Raw genomic sequence first — 12,095 nt, forward strand, 5'->3', positions numbered from 1 at the left:
CTCTAACAAGAATGAGAAATTTATGGGTTCAGAGGAACACAATGAAATAAATCCAACTGATTCACAAAATCAGCCTGAAAACCATTCTCCTGGAGAGTCATCTTCAGAAATAAGCTTTGTGTTGTCTTTACTTGAGAGCGTGCAGAGTGCTTTCCATGTTGCATCCTAAACTTCTTACCAGGTGAGGAAGGTTCAGCCTGCAAGCAGGCTTGTTACCTAGGCACGGCAAGCATCCTGGTGGTGAGGGTTGTGAGCCATGCATGGTATGTAGAGCCCAGGCCAGGCCACTGGCTGTAGTGTCATGGCCAGCAAACATGAAGGTATTCACTTCGGCCTGTATATCCTCCTCGGTCAGCCCATTGCCCATGTCATCCTGAAAAGTTGGGAAGCCGGTCGTTGCAGATTATTATTATTCAAACCCATTGTGACCCTACGCGCAACTGAGAGGTCACAATGTCCATGCCATCTATGCTCTTCACGATTAGACGCTAACCCGCACGCTGAGCAAGATGTCGAGGAAGTTAAGATACTTCTTTGCTTTGATCTTCTCCAGTTCCTCTTCCCCACGCAAGGCCTCCTTGCGTTATTTGATCACTTTATCTGATTAGTAGCACACGTATACATACGCACAAAAATAATATTCTATATTTAGCCTTACAGACTTCTTTGGCGCATGTTATTTGCAGGGTTGTCACCTGCACTTCACCGGTCACCCTTTACGTTTACGGGGTTCCTATTTTCTGTCAGATAGAGGCAAGGGTTTTATTTTTAAGCTGTCTATGATTAGAGCGGAAACACGGCTGTTGGCACACTGCATGGTGACCCTCACCCCTATCATCTTATCATGCAGAGCGGGGTATCTTAGTCTGCGCACGTGATAGTCGGAGTGCGTGTGCGCCCACCATACCCGTGTGTTCGTGTGCGACGTTGCCCGCCTTGCGGAAGCGGAATCCCAGTGGACTCAGGTTGAAGATGACATAAAAGTGGTACGGGAAGAGCCGGCTCCGACGGTGCACCGTTTCCGTGAGATCAAACACCGCCGACACGTAGGAGTTGTCACTGGCCACCCAGAGCGGGGCACGGGCAAGAGAGGTATCACGAGTTACTAGACGCCGCTCAGTGGCTATTATCGCACGTGACAGACGGCTGGTAATTTGGGGAGGACCTCTGGACATATGTTTTGTACTTTATGCAAACATATGATTTGGTTGAAGAGAATCGCAATAGGAAATCGCAGGTTGCTATTACATTTGTAGGTAATTTAAGAACTTGGATCATGAGACTGTAGCGTGTGGATGCATGTGCAGTGAGGAGAAACATCTTAATGGTTTAGTGTTTGGTCATGCATCACACTTTGCCAAGGTAATTCAGCATTATGCAATCACGATGATCATGGACTGGGCAGAGGCACAGGGACTGAAACTCACAATGGGCCATTTGCACCTGAGACGTCGAGCCAGTGATGATGGTTAACTGGGAGTTATCCAGGACGTAGCCAGGCCTAGCTGGGCATTACAACTGCAGCATATTTGCGTGCTGCAGGTGTGAGAAGTGTCTTGATTGCACAAGTGCTTTTCAAATTGGCACTTTCTTTCATGCTCGATTGTAATGTACGATGGCAACAGTCACGTGTCCAGGAGCTAAATGCCAATGTCGCGGTCTACGAGCCCCTGCCCCATGCCGCAGTGCTTCCAGCTCTGCATGGCCTCTACGTGCCCCGCCGGGTCACCTGTCCTACTAGCAGCTGCTGCGGTAGCTGAAGGCACACTTCATTATACTGTCCAGGATCATGAGGCTGATGTCCTCAAACACATCAAACAAGTTCTACGTCTTGATCCTCATCTCCCTTCTGCCCCGTTTGATGCAAGTGAAAGACAAAGACCAAATATCCCCATGTAGCCTTTAATGGTTTTTGTGAGTGAGAAGCGCTCAAACGGAACTCTTCGACTCAATATACAGGGTGTTTTAAAATGATTCACCCGATTTGAAATCGCTATATATCTGCAACCACGAACCGCCCATGAATGAAACTCTTACCACTTGAAAGGGCGGGGCATAGAGTTTCAAAAGATTACCGCTAGATGCCTCTCCCAGCGCACAAACCTCAGTCATTCGCAAGATGGTGACCCCACAACACAAGGCGTTTTTCGTTCTGCAGTTCAGCATGACTGAATCTGTAATTGTAGTGCAGCGTGCGTTTCAACGGCGTTTTGGCATTCATCCACTAATGTCAAAGAGCATTCGTCGTTGGTACCGACAATTTGAGGAAACAGGCTGCTTATGTAAGGCGAAGAGCACAGGGCGACCACGTACCTCAGAGGAAAACGTGAGAAGCGATGCGTTTGGGACTAATTAAACTATCGTCTCGATGTTGTCCGTACAGCACATAGAGCATTTATGAAATGGTTAGTTAAACCTGATAACTCATTAAACCTTTTGTAACTTTTTGCATAATTGTAACATGTTGCCATCGTGAAATATACTGTTTTGAAATTGAGACCATCTTTTTAAACACCCTGTATTAGGTTACAAACGGGTTTTTGGTTAGCTTTTTTACTTACTCTATTCTTTAGCCTCACGGCACTAGAGGGGCAACAGAGGCGTAGCTAGGGGTGGGCAGGGGGGTACATATGTCCCCGGGCGCCAAGGTAAAGGGGCGCCAAAATGAGGCTTACAACTTTACATTATAACTTATTGCGGCGGGCGCGGCAGCCTGAAACTACTGCACAAATATACACCTCAACCTAAAAGTTTATATATCCCGCCACACACAGCCTACATGTCATGTAATTACATTTTGGTATGTGATTTAACGGGGGGGGCGCCAATTTATAGTTCGTCCCCGGGCGCAAAATATCCTAGCTACGCCACTGAGGGGCAACCCGGACTTTAAACATGCCTACCCCTCTGCACAGAAAACCTGCACTTCTGGATGCGGGCCTGCTTCGTGAAACTGAAGCCGAGGCCTGTGCTAGTCTGCTCCACACTCCACATGCTCAATGGCGGAAAGAGCCCCGTGCAAAAAATATCTAGGGCCTCTTCTCCACTCACCTCTCCAAATAAGGAAAGACCTGAGACCCCTCATGGAGGAACTTGTGGGATACTACAAGCTCTTCTCAAAAAAGTCAATAAACTTTCCCAATATACCCAGAAGATTAGTAAACTTACGGAGGCAAATACCAACCTATTCTGAGTTCTCAATAAAAAGTTGTGGCATCAGCGAGAGAGTGGAGAAACAAGATTCCATGATGGCATCTAGAAGAACAGGGGCAGTTCAGCAAAACGCATAACACCAAACTCAATGAGCTAGAGCAGGGGTGTCGAACTCAATTTCATCTTGAGTCGCATCATCATTATGGGTGCCCTCAATGGGCCGGTTGTATCTGTAAGACTATTTAAATGTATCTACTCTTTATCATATTAAATAATTGCCTCTGCATTCGATTATTACTGGTTTTAGTAATAACTTAAGTAATAACTAACTTTGAAAGTAGAAGTCTAGGAAAAATAATGGCAAGCAGATATTCTTTTTTTTCATTTCAGTTTTCAGTTTCATTTATTAGGTATAGCCCTGTGAGCATCACAGTGTTATACCTTGCCAATGCATTCCCAGACTTATCAATCTGACCCTCAGACTTGCCAATGCATTCCCAGACTTGCCAATCTAACCCTCAGACTTGCCAATCTTACCCTCAGACTTACCAATATGCAGCAGCACTTACTTTTTCTATGCTTTATTTGTACTTCATCCACCGTCTCCTGATGTCTTCTCCTAGTCAGGGCAGGACAGGGCTCCTCTCAGACTCTCTATTTCGTGCAGCCATGCTCCCGCGTCACCGCGCATGTCACGGGACCTGAGCGCCGGGAGGTCACGTGACATGACCAGAGTTGTAACTAGACCCACTGGGCCCCCCTAAACTACCAGGCAACCACGTGAAACCACCACATGCCATACATCCACAGCACCAGTCGCAACCATGGTAGTTACGCCATTGTATGTGTGTATTAGTGAGTGTGTATTAGTGAGCGTTATGTGAGTGTGTGTTTGTGCGTATGTATTAGTGAGTGTGTATGTGTGTGAGTGTGTGTTAGTGCATGTTATGTGAGTGTTCACGAGTATTATGTGAGTGTGTATTAGTGTGTATTATGTGAGCATGTATTAGTCTGTGTTTTGTGTGTATTAGTGAGCGTGTATTAGTGTGAGTTTGTGTGTTAGTGACTGATACAACAACAACAACCGCCATTGGCCACTAAGTGGCGGTGACGTCACCACGACGCTTGTGCTAGGCTATGTGCACCTTGAGGAAGGAGGTCACGGGGCAGACCCAGCAGGTGCCACGGGTCGACTGACTGAGATGATTGAGAGGACTGGCTGATGCACCACCTGTGCCCCCTACTGTGCCAACTTGCTGTGCTTTAGCCACCCGGCGCTGCGCTCATTGTTGTGAGCGTCGCTCCTACCCCCTCCGTTGTTGTTGGAGGGCGACTGCCTCCAACTGCCCAGTAGCGTCCTTCAGGAGCCTCCTCCACTGAGGCCGATCTTGACACCGCTGGTACCAGTCATAGGCAAGTCCACTCAGCTCTACGTCCTCCTGTACCACATCACTCCATCTCTTCTCTAGCCCGTGCAGCGCCCGTTTAGCCCCCTCAATCTGGCCGAACAAAAGCTGTTTAGGCATGCGGTGGCTGGGCATGTTGGCTACATGACCCAGCCAATGCAGCCTTGCCTGCCGGAGGAGCCCACCGATGGGACTTTTCCCAGATCTTTCAAGGATTTGTGAGCTCCTCACACAATCCAGCCTGGTTAAACCCAGGATGGATCGTAGGCAGGCCAGCCTAAATGTTTCTAACTGGCGAAGATGCTCCATTAGGGGGGTACACGTTTCGGAAGCATAGAGAAGGGAGGGAATGACCGTGGCTGAGAAGACCTGAAGCTTCATGCGGAGCAACAGACCAGGTAGTTTCCACACAGCGTTACGCAACCGATGAAAATATATTGTCGCTCGACTGATTCGGAGTGAGACCTCTGCTGATAAACTGGAGCCGGTCATAAGCACACTGCCCAGGTATGGGAAACTCTCCACTCTTTCCACAACTGCCCCATCACCAATTGGGAGTTGTGGGGGTGGAGTGTCCGATGGTACAAAATACCCAGGCAGGTGCTTAGTTTTGGTGGGACTGATGGTAAGGCCCCACCTCTTAGTGGCACGCTCCAGTCTCAGCAGCAGCGTCTCCAACTCCTCTTCTGAATGAGCAACTATTACCAAATCATCGGCATACATAACGTGGTTGACCAATAGGGAGCCATCCCTTGATCGCACCCGGGCGTCGATCAGCCTCCCATTATATCTGTACCAAATGGAAATTCCCCCGGTACAGCTATTGAAGGCTTCACGAACTACGCAGTCGAAATAGATGTTAAATAATGTGGGAGCCAGAGGACATCCCTGTCGCACCCCAAGGTGTACAGGGAAAGGCTCCGACTCCCGGCCACGTAGTTTTACCCGGGCCCGCTCACCATCATGAAGGTCCTTAATGATCGTGAGCAGAGGGTCAGGGACTCCGAAAGCACGAAGAACAACCCAGAGCCCAGTCCTACTGATGATATCATAGGCCTTGACCAGGTCAATAAAGCAGAGATGTAGGTCTTTTTGGAATTCCCTACACCTCTGCTGTAGCAGACGGACAGAAAATATGGCATCTGTGCAGGACCGCCCTTTCCTGAAACCGCATTGGGGCTCCGCAAGCCTCTCCTCAGCGTGCCTAGCAAGGCGATGTTGAAGAATCCTTGCCAGGACCTTACCCGGCACACTGAGGAGTGAGATGCCCCTGTAGTTGTTACAGTCAGTACGGTCCCCCTTCTTAAAGAGGGGGACCACCAGGGCATCCTTCCAGTCCTGCGGAACCCTTCCAGTGGTCCAGACTGTTGTTATGATGTCATGTAGGGCAGTCTGTGCACAAACGCCACCCTCCCTCAGCATTTCGCTTGGGAGATCATCTCTGCCCGGTGCCTTCCCTGGTCTCAGACTCCGGATCGCCCTCAGTACTTCCTCAACAGCTGGCACCTCAGCCAGCCACTCACAGGGGGTGACCTCTTCCAATATTTGAGGCACCGCAGCCTCAGCAGGGTTATCCCCACTTTGTGCCATGATGTTTTCCTGGCTGAGAGATTTTCCCTCCCCCAGGACCTCACAGAAATGCTCAGCAAATCTGCAAACCTGTTCCTGAGATTGGATCACCGTTTTTTCCTCTAATGATGGTAATAGGTGTGGCGCTGCAGGTTACTTTTTTGATGGAGTTAAATAGTGATTTGTGATCGCGGGCCACTGAGGCAGACTCCATCTCCTCAGCAACCCGCGACCACCACCCATCCTTACAGCGCCTTACGGCTCTCCGAACCTCCGAGCGAAAGCTGCGGTAAACCTCCTCATTCTCTGACGTGGGATGCTGTAGGCGATGAGAGTGGGCCAGTCGCTTTTTCTCAATTAACCTGAACACCTCCTCCGTCAGCCAGGGTTTCTGGGGAGGTCTGGTCCGCGTACCCAAAGCAGCCATTGCAGCTGCATGAGTCACAGTCTTAAACCTCGCCCATTTACCCTCGACATCAGGTGGAGTGGGGGACGATGCCAACCCCAGCTGCAAGCAATGATGAAATTCTCGCTTGCAACTTTCATCAGCTAACTGAGACCAGGCCACTTTTGGTTGGAATGGGATCCTGGGTGTACACCCACCACCGGAGTGGAAGAATGGCAGGCGCATCTTACAGATGACTAGTCGATGGTCAGAGGTCAGATCAGCTCCACGGTAGGTCCTGGTGTCAAGGACATGGGCTCGCATCCGCTGGTCCGTCACTATGTAGTCCAGCAGATGTTCTTGCTTGGACCCGGCATGTATCCATGATGTTGTGTGGATGCGCCGATGCCGGAAGAGCGTGTTGGTAATTACAAGCCCATGGGCTGCACAAAAATCTAGCAGCCTCCTACCGTTATTATTGAGCTGATCTGGCCCATGCCTTCCAATCACTCCAGACCAGGTGCCAGCATCATGACCACACACAGTCACTCACAGACACACACTCATATACACACTCACTCAGAGATAACAACAACAACAACCGCCATTCGCCACTAAGTGGCGGTGACAGGCCAAGTGCACCTTGAGGTGCACTTGGCCTTGAGGCCACGTGAAGTGTCGAACGCCCGCTGGCAGGAGGTCACGGGGCAGACCCAAGTGCCACGGGTCGACTGACTGAGATGACTGGCTGATGCACCACCTGTGCCCCCTACTGTGCCAACTTGCTGTGCTTTAGCCACCCGGCGCTCCGCTCGTTGTTGTGAGCGTCGCTCCTCCGCCCTCCGTTGTTGTTGGAGGGCGACTGCCTCCAACTGCCCAGTAGCGTCCTTCACATGCCTCCTCCACTGAGGCCGATCTTGACACCGCTGGTACCAGTCATAGGCAAGTCCACTCAGCTCCACGTCCTCCTGCACCACATCACTCCATCTCCTCTCTAGCCCGTGCCGCGCCCGTTTAGCCCCCTCAATCCGGCCGAACAAAAGCTGTTTAGACATGCGGTGGCTGGGCATGCGGGCTACATGACCCAGCCAACGCAGCCTTGCTTGCCGGAGGAGCTCACCGATGGGACTTTGCCCAGATCTTTCAAGGATTTGTGAGCTCCTCACACAATCCAGCCTGGTCAAATCCAGGATGGATCGTAGGCAGGCCAGCCTAAATGTTTCCAACCCGCGATATACACAGTCACACACTCATATACACACTCACTCAGAGATATACACAGTCATTCACAGACACACACTCATATACAACAACAACCCCCATTCGCCACTAAGTGGCGGTGACGTCACCACGACGCTTGTGCCAGGCCAAGTGCACCTTGAGGCCACGTGAAGTGTTCATCCTGGAGCTCGGACGTGTTGCCTCTGTCTCTGGTGTATGTGTATGTACTTTGAAGCGTGCTCTTTTCCAGGCTATCAATTCTCTTTGTTCGGCCTCAAAGTGTTGAGTTCCATTGTTGCTTTTGGCCCTCCATGATGGTCTCTCAAGGGCATAGATTTCCCAGTTGTTTGGCTCTATATGGCTTTGCCTGAGGTGTGTTTAAGGTTGCGATCAAATGCTTCTTTTGACCACCAGGGGCACTGGATCCATCCCTGAGCTGGGAGGAGAAGATTTGTTTAGGAAGCCTTGAATCATTCATCCTGATGAGGTGACTTGCCCATCTAAGTTGGTGCTTCATAATGATGGCTTCTGTACTGGATGAGTTGGATCGCTCCAGGACACTTATGTTAGTCAGATTGAAAAAGGCCATGTCCAGTGGTAGTCTCTGCTCCTGGCACTTCTCTTGGATTTGACGGGCTGAGAAGATCATGGCTGAAGTTCCCCTGCCAGGTCGGAGGCCACTCTGGGATTCAGGAAGGAGTTTTTCAGCAAGGGGTAGAAGTCTATATTCTTTGGGTCTTTAGGTAAAGTCGCGTAGATAAGTTCAAAGAAAATAAAAATTAGTTTTAACTAATACGTTTCGATCACAAAACAAGCGATTGTCGTCAGGAGGCAATCTTTAAACACGCTCAGACACCTATTAGCAACATCAGTAAGGATGAGCGCTTTGAACTTTCTTAATTAAAAAATGGAGATGCCATCGTCATCCTCTCAGCCGACAAGGGCAATGCCACAGTCATCATGGACAACACCACATACAATAACAAAATTCAAGACTTACTTAATGATGGTAGCTATACAAACATTTTAAGAGATCCCACCAACCGCCTCGTTATAAAAAACAAAAATAACATCACCGATTGGACATCTTTAATCGAACCAACCAAGCGGTTTTCCTTAAAACCCTCTGCTGCTAGACCACCCAGATTGTATGGCTTACCAAAAATCTATAAATAGGGTACACTCGATTTAAAGCTTTCGTGACTGCAGGGATTCATCTTCTTGGTTCTTTCGGTAAAGTCACGTAGAATGGAAATAATAAAATTATAAAAATAATTCTCACGACGTTTCGGCCACAACGCAAGCAGCCGTCCTCAGGTGGAGAACAGGTCTGTCGAGAAGACAGAGTCTGAATGAAAACACCCCAGGCTTGGGGCGTCTATTTAAGCTGGGATGGAGGGGGGAAGCAAGCTTTGACAAAATAATTTGCATATCAAGAGGAATTTAGCATATTTATGGGAAATGCAGATATGGGATTAGTCATTACTTGTGGAATGCGTAGGAGGTGGGCCGGGGTTTTCAAAGTCATAATATGCCCGTGCATTATGCAGGATTAGTAGCATCAAAGGGAGGGAGTAAGGTTAGCATTAATAAAGGGAAGGAATGTTAATAGTATGGAGCTGCAGCAACTAATATGCTTATAGACTATACAATGTAATATTACACTATGTATCATTCTACCCTACTGTATACCACACTGCTGTATATTCACTATACAATTACGATACTATATATTACCTTATACATTGTATTAAACATTATACTTTTATACTATTTATTATTATACAATCTGCTATACACTATACCATTGACCGTCGCGTGAAAGGTACTAAGAGGAAGCAACGAAATATGTAAATGGGAGAGTGGTGGTAGGAGGCTTGCAGCGGAGCAAAGAATCCATTCCCTGCGGAGAATACAAGATATATAGTCATGCCAGTGAGTGGACTGCGGTCTGAATAATTGTATTATCCCGATTGATAATACGACCCGAGACAACAAAGCTAAGCCTAATTAGCGTAACTGCATGCATTAGCATAGTCGCATACATTCGCATAACTTATACGATTACACATCCCTAATTAGCATAATGCATGCGCACAATTGCGTATCTTAGCATTGATTCGGATAATTACGCATTTTTCTATTTCAATTTTTTAAAAAAATGTTTATTAATTTTTCAAGACCCGGCATATACAACACTATCGTCTCGACCATTGACTCACCCACCTACAAACAGGCCCGATTTCTGTCTGAGACCTTACAACCATTCACTGGTAAGACCACCTCAGCTGTACTCAACTCAGCTCACTTGTTATCGTAAATTAAGGATGATAAGCCGTGGTGCCAGGCGATCCCCCGCTGGGACACTACGTGGGTGGATGCACGGTGTGTGTGCGTTCAGGATGGGAGTATGTGTTTAGTGCAGGGGCCGGGAGGGAGTCGTGGTGCTTGTGTAGTGGTGGTATTGACGTGCGCCGACTGTGACAGTGATGGATCACGGGGCGGCGCGGGGTGCGGGGTTGGGCACGCGTTGTGGGCGTGGTGTGGACGCGCACGCCGGGAGTGACAGATGACGGGGCGGCGCGGAGTGAGTGGTGAGGCACGATGAGATGTGGGAAAAGAGGATCGTAGCCAGCGCCCGGCGATTGGTCGAATAAGTGGGTGCTCGCAGCGACGTCCGCAGGTGGGGTATAAAGGGGGACGCGCGAGAGCACTCGGGGAGAGTTACCCAGTTGAAGACCCGAAGACGGAGCTGAAGACTTAGTCGCCGAGTAGCTAAGTGGATGTTGGTCATCCGAGTAGCTCAGTGGCGTTAGTCGCCGAGTAGCTAAGTGGATGTTGGTCATCCGAGTAGCTCAGTGGCGTTAGTCGCCGAGTAGCTAAGTGGATGTTGGTCATCCGAGTAGCTCAGTGGCGTTAGTCGCCAAGTAGCTAAGTGGGTGGTTGTCACCCGAGTACTAAGTGGATGTTGGTCATCCGAGTAGCCCAGTGGGGTTAGTCGCCGAGTAGCTAATCGGATGTTGGTCATCCGAGTAGCTCAGTGGGCGTTAGTCGCCAAGTAGCTAAGTGGGTGTTTGTCACCCGAGTACTAAGTGGATGTTGGTCATCCGAGTAGCTCAGTGGGCGTTAGTCGCCAAGTAGCTAAGTGGGTGTTTGTCACCCGAGATACAAAGTAGGTGTTAGTCACCTGTAACCAAGTTTGATAAAATAAAGAGTGTGTTACCCGTGAAGTCGTCTCCCGCCGAGTTACTACATTACAACTGGCGTCAGAAGTAAACCTGTCTTCAAGAAGTATGGACACAAGGAAGACTACCCGTACCCACGAGCGAGGTCGGGATGACGACGGCGTACCGGGGACACCGACCTCGGGAGTGGAGGACGAGGAGTTGCCGCCGATGCAGCACTTCGCGGTGATGGCCGACGCTCCGCTTGCCTCCGACACCAGCCTCCAGGACGCGCACTCCCGGTTGGCGGAGTTGCTACTCGCCGCCGCCGCTGTCTTGGCCGACATCTCCGTTCCGGCGAGCGGAAAAACGGCTGCGGGGGTCGTGGAGGAAGCGACGTTGGAGGATTCCCGCCAAAAGGCGCTTCGCGCCAAAAGTCTGGAAGTTGCCGCCGTTTTTGGGGGGCCGCCACCGATTGGCGGGAAAGACGGACGCCACGTGGCCGGACACCTCCGCGCAGCGCAGCCCACGTCATCAGCGCGCGCCGGAGCCCTCCATTTTGCGCCTGACAACCGAGCCGACATTTTACACAACTCCAGCGGAGCGCGGGAAAATCTCTCCGACGTCGACGACGATCGGGTCCTCCAGCAAAGATTGCCCGCGCTGTCGGCGTTCAAGGCGGATGGGGGCGACTGGGGAGCCTTCCAACGAAGGTTCCTCGCTCATCAGGAGATGTCGGGGTGGTCCGACACCACTGCCCTGCGTGCGTTGCCAGCGATGCTTGACGACGACGCGCTTGCAGCCTTCACATCTGCTGCAAGGTCGTCCCGCTCTACGCTCCAGGCCGCACTACACCTGATGGCGAAGGTGTTCGGGCCGCCCTCCACGTGTCGCCACCAGTTCTACGATCGGCGGAAGGTGGCTGGGGAAACGACGCTAGCCTACCGCACGGCACTACTCGCCTTGGCGGACGCAGCTTTTCCCCGCATGGATAAGGAGGGGAAGGACGCCATGGTGACGGAGCAGCTGCTGGTGTTGGCCCACGAGTTGGGGGTCCCCATCAACGTGGCAGACGAGATGGAGATCTGCTCCCTGGCGATCGCCACGAGCATTCACGCGTACGAGGTTCTCAAACGCAAGCCGGGGGTCGTCTGCAAATGGCCGGGGAACGCGGCACTGGCCGCCACGATCGCCGAA

General features: G+C 50.5%; 1 pseudogene; it reads right to left on the minus strand.

Annotated features, from left to right (window-relative positions):
• Nucleotides 1–216: 216 nt before the first annotated feature.
• LOC144943364 (cytochrome P450 4B1-like) lies at nt 217–2,994 on the minus strand (annotated as a pseudogene).
• Nucleotides 2,995–12,095: the final 9,101 nt, after the last annotated feature.

The sequence above is a fragment of the Lampetra fluviatilis genome, chromosome 30 (assembly GCF_964198595.1).
Source record: "Lampetra fluviatilis chromosome 30, kcLamFluv1.1, whole genome shotgun sequence".
NCBI lineage: Eukaryota > Metazoa > Chordata > Hyperoartia > Petromyzontiformes > Petromyzontidae > Lampetra > Lampetra fluviatilis.